The sequence below is a fragment of the Macaca thibetana genome, chromosome 12 (assembly GCF_024542745.1).
Source record: "Macaca thibetana thibetana isolate TM-01 chromosome 12, ASM2454274v1, whole genome shotgun sequence".
NCBI lineage: Eukaryota > Metazoa > Chordata > Mammalia > Primates > Cercopithecidae > Macaca > Macaca thibetana.
This window is the reverse complement of record NC_065589.1, coordinates 4,759,955-4,774,512: the sequence shown is the minus strand read 5'-3', so window position 1 is coordinate 4,774,512 and position 14,558 is coordinate 4,759,955. Positions and strand designations below refer to the sequence as shown.

At 54.7% G+C, this 14,558-nt stretch overlaps 2 protein-coding genes and 1 non-coding gene across 4 annotated transcripts in view; all 3 read left to right on the top strand.

The window, feature by feature from the left end:
* Positions 1-14,558, top strand: part of RAMP1 (receptor activity modifying protein 1) — a 139,144-nt gene that overhangs the window by 87,812 nt on the left and 36,774 nt on the right. The gene's annotated exons all lie outside the window — the stretch shown is intronic.
* On the top strand, positions 7,344-7,422 carry LOC126933266 (small nucleolar RNA SNORD55/SNORD39). Its single transcript, XR_007718505.1, has one exon. It is a non-coding gene; the product is annotated as a small nucleolar RNA SNORD55/SNORD39 (small nucleolar RNA).
* Positions 14,320-14,558, top strand: part of UBE2F (ubiquitin conjugating enzyme E2 F (putative)) — a 166,367-nt gene continuing 166,128 nt past the window's right edge. The window contains exon 1 of the mRNA XM_050751685.1: positions 14,320-14,325. The gene's annotated coding sequence lies outside the window, so the exon portion shown is untranslated. The remainder of the gene's footprint in view (positions 14,326-14,558) is intronic.

The following is a 14,558-nucleotide window of genomic DNA, read 5'->3' as shown; positions in this document are numbered from 1 at the left end:
AGTTTCTTGGTAACAAATGAAGAGGCAGAGATGGTACTGCCAGGGCACTGTCCAGTTCCCAGCCTGCCATACCCCCTGCTTACCTCTGACACATCCCACAGCAGACACACGAAGCCCCGGAGGGATGTCCTTGTCCCCAGCCCTCTCCGCTCCGGAACAGGAGGACCCCCAGCTGGGTGATGTTCCTGGAGGACCTGTTTCTCCTTGTTGAGGAGGGTGCATCAACACGGCCACCATAGGAGAGCTCCCAGCCCAAACAAAATCATGCTCACTTCACCGAATGATGTTCTTGTGTTCAGGAAAAATATTTTTTTCTAAGATGTTTTATTTCAGTAATTTCTGCAGCATCCAAAAGGCATCATTTTAACCATCTTTTAAATCACGGGCTCTGGGTGGCTTTATTGGAGCAGGGTCCACGGGGACACACTAGCCAGACGTGGCTGGGGTGCAGGGCTATGGGCCTGAGTCGCAGCCCCCGAGACGTGGCAGGGGTGCAGGGCTATGGGCCTGAGTCGCAGCCCTCTAGACGTGGCAGGGTGCAGGGCTATGGGCCTGAGTCGCAGCCCCCGAGACGTGGCAGGGGTGCAGGGCTATGGGCCTGAGTCGCAGCTCCGCTGACTCTGCGTTCTCAGCTGTCTCAGTGACTCCTCACCGTGCTTCGAGAGTGCTTCACTGCCTCCCACGGGCAGTCACACGGTGGATTTTCTGGGACCAAGAACCAGAACCCCGAAACCCCAGGCCCTGGCCATCCACTCTGCCCTCCGCCAGGGTTAGCACCACCTCCATCCCTCACAGGGGCAATGCCCAGCCTCCCAGAACCCCCACCCCACCCACCACCCCAGGGACAGGGGGTCCTCCTCTGTGCCCCCAACAGACCCTCAGGGTACATTAGTGTCACCCCCATACATGCCATGTTCAGGCCCCCACGGCTTGGCTCCGAGGAAGCAGCTCCTGAATTAGCTGAGAGTTCTGGAAAACCATGGGGGAAGGAGGGGAGGCAGAGTGACCTGGCCCATGGCCTGGGCCAGCTCACTCCAGGGGGTGGGGTACAGCTGGCCCAGGAAGCCCTGCCCCCTGTTCTCCCAGACCACGTACCCCCACACGAGTCTCAGGAAGGACTGTCTTGAGTCTGACACCACCTGGGAGGAGAAAAGTCAGTGATTTGCCCAACCATGCAAGTGTTTGCCTCGTAAGGCCTGCCGCTCTCGGGTACCCTGGCCCCAGGCCGGGAGGGGAAGGGGCCTAGAAAGCACTGCCTCTTCAACGGACACTTGGTGACTGACAGCCGGCTGGGCTCTCTCTGCAGGGATTTTCTTACCTCTGGAGGAGACAGTTGTGAGAGGGAAGCAGGAGAGATGGACAGATGAGGGAGTGCCAGGAAAGCGCTGCACCATTTCTCCTGGAAACACCCATCTGCCACCTCACACACGTGGGACGCACAGGGTCAGGACTCTCACACATGTGGGACACATGGGGTCAGGAGTCTCACACGCGTGGGATGCACGGGGTCAGGACTCACACACACGTGGGATACGCAGGGTGAGGACTCTCACATGGGACGCACAGGTCAGTACTCAGAAGGGCAGAGGCCAGGGGTGCAGAGCAGCCTGCTACAGTAGGGTGTCCTACACACAACCCAGGGCAACCCCCCAGAGGATGATCCCACATCAAATGTCCACAGTGCCAAGGTGGGGCAGCCCTGCTGCGTGTCAACCATCTAGACATGTGGTGCCACTTAAATGCAGCAGGAAATAAACAGGAGACCATGGAGCAGAGCCCTGAGGAGCAGCAGCAGCAGCACAGTCCAAGCCCTGAGGAGCAGCAGCAGCATAGTCCAAGCCCTGAGGAGCAGCAGCAGCAGCACAGTCCAAGCCCTGAGGAGCAGCAGCAGCACAGTCCAAGCCCTGAGGAGCAGCAGCAGCACAGTCCAGAGGGCAGAGGGCAAGGACAGTTGTGCAGAGGCCCTGCTTTTTGGAAGTTCCTAGAAGCCTTTTTGACTGAAGCATGGTGGGGAAGAGGGCTTTGAGCCGAAGCTGGTGCTGGAGGAAGGACCCATTCTCTAAGGATTCAGATCTCATTCCTAGGGCAGTGGGAAAACCTTGAAGGGCATTAAAGGGGGTGACAGGACTGAAGGTGTGGTTTAAAGGAACCCTCAGCTGTGGACCCCAGCATGGGCAGGAGGCCAGGCAAGGATAAGAGTGGGAGGGTTCCAGGGAGTCCCAGAGGCAAAAGCGATGGACTCCAGTCCCTGGGCCTGGATGCAGGAAGTGAGCACTGAGGAATGAAGAACAGCACTTGGCAGAGCTCCTGGGGGAGGAGGGAGGGCAGGGCAGGGGAGAAGAGAGGAGGGGAGGGGCGGGCAGGGGAGAAGAGAAGAGGGGAGGGGAGGGGAGATGACATCCCGGGCCACAGCCAGGGCTGCCAGGAAACATGGGAGCCCCAGGCAAACTGGAATTTCAGATAAATAAGGAGTATAAGCCTGTCTCATACAGTATCAGGGACATACATCAAAAACCACCGTTTCTCTGAGATGCAGATTTCACAAGGCATCCTATCATTTGCTGCACCTGGTAGACCCGTCCTCAGCAGCCACATGGGGTTCAGTGTTCCCCTTGGATGCTGAGGGGTGATGGTACATAGGCAGGAGTCTGTGCAAATCTAGGGCTCAGAAAGAGGTATGGCCAAGATAGGTGTTTCTGGCAGCAGCAGGGCCTGGACGATGTCAAATCCTTGCTTGGAGGGATGGCCAGTAAGAGTGGGTGGAGACAGGCCCAGGCTCCTGGTGACTGGCCAGGGAGGACAGAGAAGGAAATGGGCCCCAGGCACCACTGGGTACCTTGACATGATTGGTGGTTGGGCGAGGCAGATGGCAGGGTCCTTTGGGTGGCTGGGCGAGGCAGATGGCAGGGTCCTTTGCGGAAGAGGCAGCAGCGAAAGCTGCCCTTAGGAGGCAGCGAGGAGGTGAAACCAGAGAGCATGCCTGTGGAGGTTTCCTCCAGTGCCTTATGGTTTTAAATACGCAAACCTTTGATGCATCTGGAATTTACCTTCATTTCCTAGCAATTTTTCTCAATGGCTAAATATTTGGGGGATTTTCATGGTAGTTGCACTGAAAGTATTAACTGGTCAGGGAGAGTTAAATCAAGACCACCAGCTCAAGAAACAGCGGTCTGTTTTTCCACCCCCACATCTGCATCCAGGCCCTTCCAGAGATTTCGTTCTCCTGCAGATGACTCATTCAGTGTCTAGGAATCTGGTGCTTTTTGGCCATGACCGTGAGTGGGATATTTTCCCCCAGTTTATTTTCTAGCTGGTCGTCGCCAGCTAGGAGGAAGCTCCCCTTCTGCATGTTTGTTTGGTGACTGTTGTTGCCCTCTGCCTGTTTTTTTTATTTCAGTTGTTTTGTTTCCTGCTTGGCTTTTTCAGGCTGGTCATAAGGTCGCCCGTAACCTAGGGTGGTCCTGCCGCCTCCTCACAATTTTCTGTGTTTTGTTCTTCAGTCTTACTGTGTTGGAGAGCGACTCACTGCCGAGTAGGGGAGTGACAGCAGCTGCCTTCCTTTGCTACTGGTGATGACAATACAAGTGACCCTTGAACAATGCAGAGGTGGGGCGCCAACCCCCCACATGGTCAGAAATTCGAGTGTAGCTCTTGACTCCCTGAAAGCTTAACTACTAATAGCCTACTATTGCACAGAAGCCTTACTGACAACATTGTCAGTCAATTAACCTATATTTTGTATGTTACAAGTATGTATACTGTATTCTTTTTTTTTTTCTTTCTTTTTTTGAGACTGAGTCTCCCTGTTTTGCCCAGGCTGTAGCACAATGGTGCGATCTTGGCTCACCACAACCTCTGACTCCCGGGTTCAAGCAATTCTCCTACCTCAGCCTCTCCAGTAGCTCAGATTATAGGTGCCCGCTACCATGCCCGGCTAATTTTGTATTTTTGGTGGAGATGGGGTTTCACTATGTTGGCCAGGCTGGTCTCAAACTCCCAACCTCAAGTGATCCACCCGTCTTGGCTTCCCGAAGTGCTGGGATTACAGGCGTGAGCCACTGTGCCCGGCCTATACTGTATTCTTAGAATAAAGTAAGCTAGGGAAAAGAAAGTGTTATTAAGAAAATTAGACCCAGCATGGTGGCTCACGCCTGTAATCCTTGCACTTTGGGAGGCCAAGGTAGGAGGATTGCTTGAGCCCAGGGAGTGGAGGTTGCAATGAACCAAGATCACACCACTGCAATCAGCATGGGCGATAGAGTGAGATCCCATCTCAAAAAGGAAAAACCCACAGAAAATATATATACTTTTCATGAAGTGTAAGTGGATCATCATAAGGTCTTCATGTTGAGGAGGCCAAGAAGAAGGAGGAAGAGGAGGGGTTGGTCTTGCTGTCTCAGTGGCAGCAGAGGCAGAAGAGAAGCTTAATATAGGTGACCCACAGTTCAGAACCATGTGGTCAAGAGTTAACACCTTAAACCTTCTGTCTTTCTCCTTTGGGGCCAGATGCTTTTATTTTTATTTTATTTTATTTTTTTTCCTGAGATGGTGTCTCGCTCTGTCACCCAGGCTGGAGTGCGATGGTGCAATCTCAGTTCACTGCAAGCTCCGCCTCCTGGGTTCTTGCCATTCTCCCGCCTCAGCCTCCCAAGTAACTGGGACTACAGGCATCCACCACCGCACCCAGCTAATTTTTTGTATTTTTTTTTTAGTAGAGACGGGGTTTCACCGTGTTAGCCAGGATGGTCTTGATCTCCTGACCTTGTGATCCGCCCACCTCAGCCTCCCAAAGAGCTGGGATTACGGGCGTGAGCCACCGCACCCTGCGGGCCAGATGCTTTTTCATTGTATTTTTGTAGGGGTAGGGGTGGGAGAGGGATGGAGAATGCGTCTTCTTCCCATGTATAAAGTAAGCTTCTGTCATGTGAAGGAAGAACCATTCGATGTGACACAGCAACCTGCCCGCTGGGCATTGCCTCGGTGCTGGCAGGCCGCTGGCACTGGTGAGGCTGTGACACAGGAGAATTGGTCAGAGACTGCAAACCTACCGTGTTTCTGGGATGAATGGAGTGTTCCTTCATTCCTGTGCAGCCTTTCCGCAGCCTCGGGTGTCTGTTGGCCGCTGTTTGTTCTGAGTGTGGCTTCGTTCTTCCTGAGTGAGCTTGCTCTGTACTTTCCCTTGGGAGTTTTATTACCAGCTTTGGGTTTTCTTCCCAAGATATGGGTTGTGGACCTTTATTCTTTTCCTGTGTGCTAGGACAGTCAGGATGATGGAAATAAGCAGTTCCTTGAAGATCTAGAGGGTCTTCATTTTCACCTGCAAAACCACCGCGGCCAGGCTCCTTTTCATGGTATAGATAATTGGCAACCTTTTCAGAATCTTTCTGGTGTTATTGGTCCCTTTGGGTTTTCCTTTTTTTTTTTTTTTTTTTTTTTTTTTTTTGGACGGAGTCTTGCTCTGTCGCCCAGGCTGGAGTGCAGTGGTGTGATCTCGGCTCACTGCAACCTCCATCTCCCAAGTTCAAACGATTCTCCTGCCTCAGTCTCTCAGGTAGCTGGGATTACAGGTGCCTGCCACCACGCCCAGCTAATTTTTGTATTTTTAGTAGAGATAGGGTTTCGCCATGTTGGCCAGGCTGGTCTCAAACTCCTGATCTCAGGTGATCCACCTGCCTCGGCCTCCCAAAGTGCTGGGATTACAGGCGTGAGTCACCGCACCCGGCTAGGGTTTTCTGTGTCTTGTAGCAATGATGTTGTTTTACATTTTCCTCTGAAATTGTTCATTTTATCCAACATATCATTATGTGGACGATTATTTTTCTAATTCCCTCTACATCTGTGAACATTTGTCCTTTTCAGTGCAATTTTGTGACTTTGTATTTTCATGTTATTTCTTGATCAGAATGGACAGTGGTTCATCTGTGATTAGTCTCTTCCCCACTGATTCCTGCCCGCCTCCCCCGCAAAACAAAACCAGTTCTTGAGTTTACTTATCCTACACTTTCTTGAATGCCTAACACATTTGTTTCTGTTCTTTCTGGCGTGGGAATGAAACGTCATCAGTTCTCTGCTTGGCAGCTTTGCTGGATCCCTCGAGTTTTCCTCTGCCTTGTGCTCCGTGTTGATATTTTCTGGATTCTCTGTATTTGTGGTTTCTGTCTCCTCTGTAGCACGTGAATTGTTTGGAAGCAAGTTTTGGCAAATCTCAGGGGCTCGGGCTTTTTGGTTTCTCTCCCGATACTCATTGCTGGTTTTATTGCACTGTGGTTGGGGCAGAACAGGAACCACAACCACAACTTAGTGTGCATTGCGGGTTCTTTCTTGTCTTGCAGATTTTTCCTGTTGTAAATGACCCATAAGCCCATGGGAGGACTGTGGTGTTTTTATGCATCCATCCCAGTCATCATATAAATTTAATACTTAGGGCCTCCGTATCCTTGTTTTCGTCTTCCCCATCTGTGCCCATTGTGTAAAAACCCTGCACTGTGTTCGTGATCCTGCCTGCTTTCCCTGGGCACATGTCGCTGCGTGTTCTGTGCAGGGGAGAAGATGGGGAATTCCATATGTGACCCTGACAGTCACAGCTTCGTAGTGACTTCTTATAGCCTAACCTCTGTCCCAGTCAGGCTTTGTTAATTGCAGTAAAGTATACACAACATAAAATGTACCATCTTACCTATTTTTAAGTGTACAGTTCTGTGCCACTAAGCACACTCATGTTGCTGTACAACCATCGCCACTATCCATCTCCAGAACTTTTCTCATTTTGCAAAACTGAGACTTGTCCCAGTTAAACCCTAACCTCCTGCTGATTTACCACCTCCCCCAGCCCCTGGACCCACGATTCTACTTTCTGTCTGTGAATCCGACTACTCTAGGAACCTGTATAAGTGGAATCATACAGCATTTGTTCCTTTGTAACTGGCTCATTTCACTTAGCCTGATGTCCTTAAAGTTCTTCCGTGTTGTAGTGTGAGTCGGAATTTCCTTCCTTTTGAAGGCCAAGTAATATTCCACTGTTATGGATAGACTACATTGTGTTTGTCCATTCATCTGTTATTCCACTGTTATGGATAGACCACATTGTGTTTGTGCATTCATCCATGGACACCTGGGTTACTCCCACCTCTGGCTGTTGTGAATCAGGCTGCTGTGAACATGGGTGTGCAGATATCTCTTTGAGACCCTACTTCCAATTCCTTTGGGCATATGCCCAGAAGTGGGATTGCTGGATCATCAGGTGGTTCTGTGTTTAATGTTTTGAGGAGCCGCCACCGCGTTTCCCTCGTGGCTGTGGCATTGTGCGTTCCCACCAGCAGTGCACAAGGCTCTGGTTCTCAGGGGCCGTGTGAGGCTGCCTCTGCCACGCTGCCGGCTCCCTGACACGCGGCGGGGGAGCCAACCTTGGAGCGCCGAGCCGGCAAAGAAAAACCGTCTCCACAGCCTTGGCAAAGCTTGTGATTTTGTTTTCGATGGTGGCCGTTCTAACAGGAATGAAGAGCCATTCGTTACTTCATACGTGGACAGCGGCAGCTTTGTCAGGGACAACATGGTAGTTTCTCATTGTCTAGTCTTTTTTCTGTGTCATGTCCTGCCACCCATCTTTTGAATGTTCCCCTGAGTCACTTAGCTCTTTGACATGGTTTAGCATCCGGTTTTCTTGTGGATTTTAGGGACACGTTAATGTTGTTTACCAAATCCCGGCGCCTGCCCTGAGGGCCTGGTGACCCTGGGCAGGCCGCTTCCCGTCCCGTGCAGCTCTGATCTACAGGACAGGGCGGTGTGGGAGCACCCATGTCCCGGCCTGAGGACTCTCCAGGCCTCGGTGGGGGTGGTGGCAGGGCCTGGCCCACGCGGCTCCCTGATGCTGCTCACCCGCCCTTCTGGCTTTAAGAAGTGGAGCTCTTCTAACATCTTATTTTCCATTTTCTTTCCTTAATACTTACAGGGGCTTCCTAATTTTTCTCCAGGTCAGTATTTTCTTATTCTTCTCTGGTAATTTGAAAGGTAGACAGTATGTTTTTAGTTCAACCTGTGTTTTATTTTATGACTTAAAAAAAAAATGAGGATTTCTTGACTTCTCAACTTCAGAAATGAGGAGTGCCTGTTGACAATGCATAGAATTTTACTGAGTGGCAGTTGTGGACAGGACCAAGGCTGGGGAGGAGGATGGAGGGTGCTGTGTGCAGTCAGGGGTCTGCCACCAGGTTCCTGAGGTTGGAGGTGAGGCTGGAGGCTGCCACAGTTATCCGAGTGAGGACTTGGAAGGGCCTGGGCATTCCCAGTAAGAGTGGGCAACACAGACCAAGACGGGGACAAAGAACTGTGCACAGCACCCCCATCGGGCACAAAGCAAACACTTCGTGGGGGTACAGGCTCTGAGCCCAAGAGAGGGGACGGTGGGCTGGAATGCAGTGCTTTGCTGTCTTTGAGGCCCAAAATCAGGTGACAGGTGGAGGAGAATCTACTTGGTGGAGGCTTTGGTGGGGTAAGCAGCTGTGTGGGTGGGAGGGGAACGGCCCGGCCCTGGCCCACGGCCCCAAGGACCTTTCCTCTTCTGGCAACAGCCCCGGCACTGGATGCTCAGAGGTGTCCGCGGATGGCGGGGAGTTTCTCAGCCTGGGCTTGAGAAGTTGGAATGAGAGGGTCTTGCTGGAGGAAGGAGAGTACCAAGGTGACCCCTGGAGAGACAGGACTTTAGACAGAGCAGGGCAGGGAGAGGGGGAGCTCAGACTGCTGAGTGCTTTCACTCTAGAGGATGTCAAGTTTGAGCCGGAGGGAAGCACTGGGGAGATATCCTGGCCAAGCAGGAAATGCCAGGCTGTGGTTGACACCTCACGCGGGCACTCGCATGCCTGAAACGGACCAGGCCATGCAGGGAGCAGACACTCACCAGGGGCAGAGGCCTCGCAACCCACCAGGGACAGATCGTGGCAACTGAAGGGGCCCTGTTCGGGAGAGCCAGACATCAGGGAGGCAGGAGCAGGCGTTCCCGTGACATCAGGGAGGCAGGAGCAGGCGTTCCTGTGGGCTGGGGAGCTCCGGGTTCCTCCACCACACCCCTGCCCCAACTCCCTTGGGCCCTGGGTACTTTCGCCCTTTGGAACAGTCGTCCCCAACTCTCTTGGTCCTGCCCCTGCCAGTAAAATAATCTGGACCTGCTCCTCCAGGATTTGCTTATAAGTTAGACCCCTGTGCCACTGCGCTATGTGTTATAAAATATTTGCAAAAACAGGCCAGGAAGTCAAGGCTGCGGTGAGCCGAGAAAGCACCAGTGCACTCCAACCTGGGCAGCAGAATGACACCCTGTCTCAAAAAAAATAAAGAAAGAAAACCACTAGATATGGTGATGGTTGTGCAACTTCGTGAATTTACTAAAAATCATTGAATTGTCTATATAAAATGGGTGAATCTGTGGTATATAAACTATACTTCAATAAAGGTGTGTTTTAGAAGAGAAAAAACATAGGCTTCTTTGAAAGGAGAGATGCTGAGAATAGTGTACTACAGTCATGACCATCTTTCCGCCCTCCTGCGAGGGTATCGTCCATGTCTTAAGGACGGTAGCGGTTCTTAGCGGGGGCTTCAGGATTGAGTGTGGATCGAGCCTGCGTTTAGATGGACGATGCCAGCCCCTCCGCCCAGGAGGTTCTCGCATGGGGAGGAGAGGCAGCTCGGCAGCCTGTTCTCAGCCTGCCCTGGTGCTGCCAGAGGCACCTCGTGCTCTCTTCAGTCCATGCCCCTTCGCAAAAGTCGCCCACTCAGTGGCGGTGACGATGGCCACACACCCACTCTCCCAGGGCCCCTGTACTGCTGGGCACTAGTGTGGAGTGGCCAGGTGACTGTCCAGGTCGTGGACTCACGCATGCCCAGTGAGAGCCCCCGAAGCCACTCCTGGGAAGCCTGAGGGAGGCAGACACCCTGAGGAAGCCCGCCTTCAGCCGGGGCTCCTGGCCCAGGGTCTCAGGGCCTCCACAGACATGGGTCACCCATAGCCTTTGGGGCTGCTGTTGGGGTCTCCGCAAGAGGTCACTGACCTCATCATGCCTCCCACGTGTTCTGAGATAAGCGTGCCAGGGATTGCATCTGGGCTCTACCATTCCTGGGCTGTGTGACTCTTAACCTGTCTGAGCCCCTCTGTCCCTGCCGTAAGGGTTATTTGCGAGGATTAAATAGGCTAATAGTGGCCGGGCACCGTGGCTCACACCTGTAATCCCAGCACTTTGTGAGACTGAGGTGGGACGACGCCCAGGAGTTCAAGACCAGCCTGGGCAACGTGGGGAAACCCCATCTCTACAAAAAATAGAAAAATTAGCCGGGTGTGGTGGCATGTGCCTCTGGTCCCAGCTACTCAGGAGGCTGAGGCAGAAGGATCGCCTAAGCCCAAGGAGGTCAAGACTGCAGTAAGCCATGATTGTGCTGCTGCACTCCAGCCTGGGCAACAGAGCAAGACCCTGTCTCAAAATAAATAGGCTAATGGATGTAAGGGACTTAGGCCAGGACGTGGCCTGTGAGCTGAAGCTATCAGCATCCTGGACTGGCTGCTGGGAGGGGAGCAGGCAGGCGTCAGGAATTTGCATGAACTTGTCCTAGAACCCGACCTGCACTCTCCATTTAGCCACCACCCCAGCTGGGAGGAGGACAGTGATGGGGTCTGAGCTTCTCTCTCTACAAATCTAAAATACACAGCTGCAGAACTGGCCTTTCCTGCCCCGTGTGGCACAGACCAAACACGGACGTCAAGTGCATTGGCTGAGTCTGAGACCCATCAGCTCTGTGCCCCTTGTCTCCTTTGTCCAAACATCTGATGAGCTGAGTCCAGGGGTCCCCTATGGGGGGCCCGGCTGCCCTGTAGTTCTGTCCCCACTCTCTCACTTTGCTTGAGGGGCCCTCACCTTTGGGGTGCCTGCTATGTATGCTCTTTTCAGGGGCGCTGGCCTGCTATGGGGAGGGAGGCCATTGCTCTGAACTCCCCCAAGCAACACTGAGTTCCTAACTTATGCACAGCTCGAGGAAAGGTTCCTGTCTTAACACGCCGAGTGCGGAGTGAGGAATGCAGCCGTCTACCCAGCAACCTCTGCACACGGCTTTTTAAAGACATGATTTATGAATGATTACATTTGCAGTCACACAGAGGAATGGAAGCTATTTGGCCCTGAATGGCTTGTTTTAAAACTTTGGCAATTTATTCTGTTTTAAAACTTTGATGTTACCTCTCTCTCCAAGGAAAGAAACCACATCAGTCTCGTTTAAGAAAAACCCAAGCATTCTTCGCCTGTACCTAAAAAATGAAACAGGTTTCCAGATTTGCCTGAACGGCTGCCCCTGGCCTCATCCCAGCTGTGGGACTCTGGGCTCGCATAGGGCGGGAAAGAACGGGCAGCATTGGTCGGGGAGGGCTCTGTCCCTAAGGAGCAAGGGACATGGGCTGGGCATGGTAGCCCCGCCCCTTGAGAGGCACAGTGGCTCTTTAAGAGAGGTGGGGGATGCATCCAGGAGAGACCAGCCCAGAGCCAGGCCAGGGTCAAGGCCACCGGACCAGCCCTGCAGCCAGACCAGGACAGGGGGCTGCATGGGTGGTGGAAGCTAGAACTGGCTGGGCTGCAGGACAGGAAGGCCCAGTAGGTTGGGGGCAGGCAGCTGCTCTGGACAGCCCAGGGGACTGCAGGAGACTGACCTGAATATGACAGGGAAGGACACCCTGTGGCCTGGGGTGAAGGGATCACTGTCATTGTTTCTGGCCCCTGCACCTGCACTCCCCTCGCCTGTTGGGGACCCCGCCAGAAGGAGCAGCTCGGCCTCCCCACGGGGACTGGCTCTGCAGGGCAATTGTGCAGACCCCACTTCCCAGACCCTCCTGGGGACTTGGGAGCCACCAGCGTCCCTTTACCAGATCCTCCACCGCTCACACCAGCCCCAGTTGGTTTCTGCTGCGTGCAGCCGAGGATCCTGACTGAGGCACAGACGTGCCTGTTCATCTTCATTCGTCCTAACAGCGGCTCTTCCAGAGGAGGAGGGGAGTCCACAGTGGTTTGTGACCCTGGCACCCAATCTGTCCACTCCACGCAGGACAGCGTGAGGCACACTTGCTTCACTCCCAGGCAGAATGGCCACTGAGAAAGCCGGATATGGCTGTCTTACTTATTTGCTGCTTCATTTGACAAATATTAATGTGCAAAGCCACTGGGTGCCAGGGAGGATGTATGCATGAGTCAGAAAGGAGTGGGAGATGAGAGGGCGGCCAAGAGAGTTCTGAGAAAAGAAAGAGACCTTCCACCAGCCCTGAGAGAGGCTCTGAGGAAATGGGCTGGGGGACAGGGTGGGGGAATGGCTTCCCACAGGTAGGGTCAGCCGCGGGCCTCTTGGAGGACAGGGCAGTGGAGGAGGGCAGCGGAGGAGGACAGGGGCCTGGGATTCACCAGAGAAAGGCAGTGAAGCGGGGATGGGATGCCAGGAGCAGTGAGGGGTGGGGGACAAACAGAGGGATGATTCTCCAAGTGCAGCTGGACAGGCAGCCTGGAATTCTTTCCATGAGTTATCAAGTCAGTGTCTGAGTCCTCCTGAGCTCCTAGGAGCCCCTGGGGCATCACTGTCCCCATTAGGTGGGCTTTCCTAGGGGGCATTGTGATGGGGCAGGTGTCAGAAATAGCTCTTTCTCCAAGGCTGCCCTGACTGTGGGTGAAAGAAGCCCCCAGGGTGGGGGTGCATCCACAGTGGGACCAGCCGGCCCCAGGGTGCACTCACGGTGCTGGTGTGGACACCTGTGCTGTCAGGAAGCAGCATGCCCTCAGGTGGGTACAGAGACTCCTGAGGGGTCCCTGGGGTGCTGGGGGGAGACTGTTCTGCCCTCAGCTTTCCCAGGGGCAGGTGCAGCTCCCTCTGTGGCCACAAACTCCAGTGCTGGGCGCTCATGCCAGGGGTCAAGGGTGGGTGACCTGCTGGAGTGGGGGTTGGGGGGACTCCATCTTGCTTGCCAGCAGGTCCTGTCCTGAGCTCCTCCAAGGGGCTTTTTCCAATCCCAGCCTTTCATGCGGGCCCAACCACACCCACATTCCTCCCTGGCTTCCTGGGCTAAATGTCCCTGATCCAACACACCTGGCTCTTTGGGACCCACTCATGGCCTCGGCCCAAATGTCCCTGATCCAACACACCTGGCTCTTTGGGACCCACTCATGGCCTCGGCCCAGGCCAGGGCTCAGCCTCCCTGGTCAGCACTCTGCTCTCTCTAGCAGCTGTGGGCCAGGTCAGTGCCCAGGTGTGCAGTGTGTGGGATCTGTTCACCCTGACACCAGCCACTGGGCCTGGAGTGGTGCTCTGCGACAGCACCCCCGGCCCCACCCCACCCTCGCATGGCCGCCTGCTCGCCCTCCCTCAGGTGCACCTCCAGGGACCTCAGGCCCTTCCCTATGCTTCCCGCCTCCCACCTGGTGCCCAGACCACTTGGTCTGCTCTCTGGTCCACACCACTTCCGGCCATGGGACCTGGGGCCCGGTTCTGAACCCCAAAGCCTCAGTTCCCACATCTGTAAACTGCCGATCGCAGGGTGGCTGCCGGTGAAGAGCTCCAGGGCACCCAGCGCATCAGGACAGCTCCAGCTCCTCTGCGTTCTACTCCGCAGCCTGAGGGGCCTCTCAAGCTCACACCCCTCCCTGGGCCACGTGCCAGAGACTGGTACTGCAGAACCCCCCCAATCTGCCTGCCCAAGGGCGGCCACCTCTCCTTGGGTGGGCTCCCTGGGCCCGAGGCCGCAAGGGGCAGTTTGGTGTCCTCACTCATGGGGCCCAGGGTGGGGCCAGGTGGCGGGCTGCAGGGGCTGGGTGCCCCCAGCGTCTCCCAGGGCAGCCCTGGCCTCCCAGCACCAAGCTCCTTCCAGGAATTGGGAAGGGCCAGGCCAGTAGGGGTGGGGTTGGGGGTCACCCCGGGCAGAGGATACGCAGCATGGCCTGGGGGGAAAAGGAGGGGGACCTGGGGACGGTGGGAGGGCCAGGAGCCAAGCTCTAAACAGGGAATGCAAAGCCCCTGCGCCCAGCTGCCCTACAGATTGGCCAAGAAAGCTGGGCTCAGCCTGAGGGGGAAGAAGAGGCCTGGTGGGTGGGGGACCAAGGTCCATGCTCTCCCCGCCCACCCCCAGCCAGTAGCAAGCTACAGGGTAAATGAGTGAATTCTGATTCTGTGCGCGGCACCACTGGGCAAGTCACTTTTGCTCTGGTGTATGGCTTGAGGCAGGAGGAGGGAGCACAGTTCGTGATTCCGTTTGTCAGCTCGGTTCATAGCCCGCAGATATTCAGACAGGAGACGTGTCTGCAGCTCCTGGGCTGGGGGGGCACAGCACAGCCCATGCCCAGGTACCAGCGGAACAGGGGCAGCCAGGCCCCTCTCATGCCGCCCATGCCTGGGGCAGCCCAGTGGCATTGTGGGATGGGAAGTGCCCTGGCCCAAGCTGGCATGGGCACTGAGGGCCAAGCCACCTTTAGCAGGCAGGGAGGGCCTTTGCCAGGTCACAGAACAATTGATGAAGAGCGTCCGCTTGGAGCCACAGTTGCTCTCTCCAGGGGTCT